This window comes from Indicator indicator, chromosome 6 (genome assembly GCF_027791375.1).
Source record: "Indicator indicator isolate 239-I01 chromosome 6, UM_Iind_1.1, whole genome shotgun sequence".
Taxonomy (NCBI): Eukaryota; Metazoa; Chordata; class Aves; order Piciformes; family Indicatoridae; genus Indicator; species Indicator indicator.
Window position 1 is genome coordinate 42,764,691 of NC_072015.1, and position 4,957 is coordinate 42,769,647.

Consider the following 4,957-nt stretch of genomic DNA (forward strand, 5'->3'; position numbering starts at 1 on the left):
TTGGAAGTGGGGAGATTCGGGCTGGATGTGAGGAAGAAGTTCTTCCCCATGAGAGTGGTGAGAGCCTGGATTGGCCTGTCAGGGGAGGTGGTTGAGGCCCCATCCCTGGAGGTGTTTAAGGCCAGGCTGGATGAGGCGTGCGTGTGAGTAGTGTGAGGTGTCCCTGCCCATGGCAGGGGGTTGGAACTGGATGATCCTTGTGGTCCATTCCAATCCTGACTGATTCTATGATTCTATGATTCTATGATTCTATGATTCTATGATTCTATGTTGGAGAGATACAGATTATGATGGCTGGATAAGGATGGTCACATTCAGAGGGTAGTGCTCAATGGCTTAAAGTCCAGATGAAGAACAGTGGCAGTGGTGTCCCTCAGGGGTCCATACTAGGACCTGTACTGTTTAATAGTTTTATCAACGATATAGCGGAATCGAGTGCACCATCAGCAAGTTTTCAGATGACACCAAGCTGAGTGGTGATATCGATGTGCTGGAGGGACAGGATGGCATCCAGAGGGACCTGGACAAGCTGGAGAGGTGGCCCAGGTGAACCTCATGAGATTCAACAAGTGCAGGGTCCTGCACCTGGGCCAGAACAATTCTCACTGTCAATACAGACTGGGGAATGAGGTGATAGATATCATCCTTGCAGATATCATCCTTGCAGAAAAGGACTTGGAGGTGCTGATAGATGAGAAGCTGGACATGAGCAAACAGTGTGAGCTTGCAGCACAGAAGGCCAATGGCATCCTAGGCTGCATCAAAAGAAGCGTGACCAGAATATCGAGAGCGGTAATTCTACCACTTTGCTCTGGTGAGACCTCACCTGGAGTACTAAGTCCAGCTCTGGAGCTCTCAATACAGGAAGGACATGGACCTAATGGAGAGGTCCAGAGGAGGGCCATGAAAATGATCAGGTCTTGGAGCACGTCTGCTATGAAGACAGGCTGAGAACTGGGGGTGTTCAGCCTGGAGAAGAGAAGGCTCTGGGGAGACCTAATAACGATCTTCCAGTACCTGGGGGGAGCCTACAAGAAGGATGGAGAAGGACTCTTTACAAAGGCTTGCAGTGATAGGATGAAGGGCAGAGGCTTCAAACTACAGAAGAGCAGGTTTAGATTTGATGTTAGGAACAAGTTCATTGCCAGGAAGGCAGTGGAACACTGGAACAGGTTTCCTGGAGAGGTGGTTGGTACCCCATCCCTGGAGATATTCAAGGTGATGCTTGACAGAGCTCTGCAACCTGATCTAGTTGAGGATGTCCCTGCTTACTGCAGAGGGGGTTGGACTGGACAATCTTTGGAGGTCCCTTCCAACCCAGACCATTCTCTGAGTCTATGATATTATGAACCTATTCAGTTACTTCTGCTTATAAGCTGAGGACTAGGCTTGGGACTCACAGCTCAGAATATCAATTTGACAAACTGCTGTTAGTTAAAACCCCAGGGGGAAAAAAAAAAAAAAGAAAAAAAAAGATGCAATTGTATCACTCAGTCCTACTGTGATCTAGTTGGTAATTTGGTGGAAGTTTTGTTGCCTAAATGAAATTGATTGTTTCCCTACGTCAAGTCTGTCTTTTGACCACGATTGCAATTGGTGAGTGAGCTCTCCCTGTCCTTTGTCTTAACCCTTGAACCTTTTCCGTACTGCAGGAGGGTAGGAGTGAACAAGATGCTGCATGGTGCTTTGCTGCTGAATGGATAGGCTCAAACCTGAACATGGCATTACAGAGCTCATAAGATAGAAATCACAACATTTAGACAGCAAGAGAAGGATGTTCCTTCTCTCATTCTCATCAGCATGCTGTCTATGAAATAATAATATCATTTCAGACAATGTACAGAATTACAAGAGTGGTGGGAATGTACAAAAGACATAAAAGAAAGATTTGATTGGAATGACATCTCTCCCTTGAATTCAAATCTATTTCTGTTGAAAATGGTCTTCTAAATATTATTTGGTTCCTCAAAGAGAATTCTCTGCATATGATTTTCACCTGTTTAATTTCCTATAATGTGATATATAGTAAGAAAAACAGGAAGTTAGTGCTTGAAAATAAAATAAATATTCTGATAGCATTTGAAATGCTACTAGGATTGTTCACAGTCAGTAAGGTCAGTGAATAACTCATTTGGGGAGTAACAAATAATGATATAACTCTCAAAATGTTTATATTAAAGGAAATGTAAAAGTTCTGGAAAATTTTGCTGAGCTGTGCTGTCAGGGATTGTATTTAACTGTCATCTTGGCAGATGGCAACAAGAAAATTCTCAGGTATGCTGAGCCAAATGTACTTGCTTGATTCTCCTCTCTTTGCAAGCTCATCTGTTCCACTTTTCTCTAGATGCATGTCCAAATGACTATAAAATGTTCTAGGAAATGCTGGAATTTCTTTCTCGCAGCACTCAAAGATGAGGTGCCACAGACAGACCCACACTGTCACTCCACACTGCAGGGGCAGACAGCTTTCTCTGCTGATCTTTGCCTGAATGCTAGCAAGAGTGAGGAGCAGGGAATACTAGCCACATGAAGAAATGTTTCTGGGTTAAAAATACAAGTTCATTTTACTTCAGGAAGAACAGGAGAGGAAAGCATACCTTTCCTACCTACATGTGGTTGTGTAAAGTAAACATCTGCGGAGGCTTTCTTCTCTCATGTGCTGAGTAACAGAGCAAATATGGAGTATAATAGTGGGAGTATTGGATTTAGAAGGAATTCCTAAAATTAGCCATGCTATGTTGTGTTCCTTTGGCAAATGGAAGTGAATGCCCTGACACTTCAAATATTATCAAGTTTGTAAGCTAATGAAGATCACTTTAATTAAATAAGAGAAAGAAGCACAGTGTTATAGAGTGTTGAATCAATGAAAACCTCTCCTTTATTTGCCCATGGTAACACAGTGGTCTTTAACTGAACAACTCTCTAGAAGATTATGTCATTGCCTTAACAGACCAGGACTCAGTAATATGCTATATAGTGGAAGAGACTTGTAAATGTCAAAGGGGTAAGTGACTGGTTGGGTGAAGTTGGGTAAATACTCCAGGTAAAAATAGGAAAAATGTGCTCTTTAGACCACAGGGGGTTACGATTAAAAAAAAAAAATAAATACAGAATCAAGAAGGCTGGAAAAGACTGCATTGATCATCAAGTCCAACCTATCACCTAACACCTCCTGACAACTAAACCATGGCCCAAGTGTCACAGCCAATCTCTTTGAACACCTCAAGGGATGGTGACTCCACCACCTCCCTGGGCAGCACAATGCAATGGCCAATTACTCTTCCTGTGAAGAACTTTCACCTCACCTTGAGCCTAAACTTCCCCTGGCACAGCTTGGAACTGTGTCCTCTTGTTCTGCCACTGGGTGCCTGGGAGAAGAGACCAACCCCCACCTGGCTACAACCTCCCTTCAGACAGTTGTAGACAGCAATAAGGTTTCCCCTGAGCCTCCTCTTCTATAGGCTAAACACCCCCAGCTCCCTCAGCCTCTCCTCACAGCGCTGTGCTCCAGACCTCTCCCCAGCCCTTCTCTGGACACATTCAAGTGTCTTAATGTCCTTCTTAAACTGAGGAGCCCAGGACTGGACACAGTACTCGAGGTGTGGTCTAACCAGTGCTGAGTACAGGGCAGAATGACTTCCTTGTTCCTGCTGGCCAGATTATTTCTGATGCAGGCCAGGATGCCATTGGCCTTCTTGGCCACCTGGGCACACTGGTGGCTCATGTTCAGCTGCTGTCCACCAGAATTTCCCTGTAAATAAGAGTCCAGAAGGCAGACATACAGTGAAATGAGGTAATAATGTGCCTGAATCTGAGCAGGTTACAGATTTATTAGAGTATGGGCTGGTTGAAGCAATATAACTTTTGTGCTGAGTTGCATTGCTTCATTGTTTTCTGTACTGTTGATAGATTTATCATTGTCTGTACACATATAGGTCGAAGTCTGACAGCTGTCTAGGTTTTCATAATGCTTATATGTGAAGCAACCCTTACTTTATAGAGAAGGAAAAGATAAGAGAAGGCAGTGAAAATCTTGTTAGAAACCTCCCATCAACAAATTTCTTGATCCCTCTGAAGCCTTTCTAGTTTTGAAACTGTAGGTTTTGAATGCCTTTTGTGTTTTCCTAACACTTTTTAAACCACGTTGTGATGGTTTGAAACTGTCTCTTTAATTTTTCTTCTCAAAGTTCAAGCAGAGAAAGCGAAAGAGTGTACATAAGTCACCATTGGGTATAAGAAAACAAAATAATGATTGTTCTAAACACTTCCATTGGATAGATAGAAATGTTTAAGAACCACTACTCAAAACAAAGTGGGGCAGTCTGCAGTCAGGGCAACTTGCTGGGCTGTCTGGCTGCTTTTTCTTCTTCTCTTCTGGCTGAAGATAACACACTGACCTTGGTGAGCTAAGTTAACAGCCTCTTTGCTTCTACCTAACTCTGCTTTCTGCCAGGGGGGCCTGGGGGGCGGAGACCCCTTTGGAAAGGTCCCCTTTGGGGGTATGCAAAGGGGGCTTGGTTGTGCTTTTCTGTTGATTGCATATATTTGTAAATGTTGTGAATTTTGTATATTTGTACATATTCATTGCATTTCATCATAGATTGTAGATCTGCTTGTAAATACAGCTTTCATTTGCTTCCAGACTGAGCTAGCCTGGTTATTGCTGCTGTGGGGGGAATTTCAGCTCACACTGACACACACGTGTTTAAAGATTATGCACTTAAGAGTTAAAAACCTTACTGTTCAAAGTATTCTACCATTTGTATGAATTCTGATCTTCCTGTATTTAGTCACCGAGTCCTTTGCATATGGAGAAATGGTGAGAGGAACTGAAACCAAATAAGATGCTAAAACTTGAAACATCCCTTTGGTAATTATAGAGCAGGCTCTGATGATAATGCATCTAAAACATATGGTCATAGAAAAACAGACAGGTCAACGTGTTGCTTGATGCATA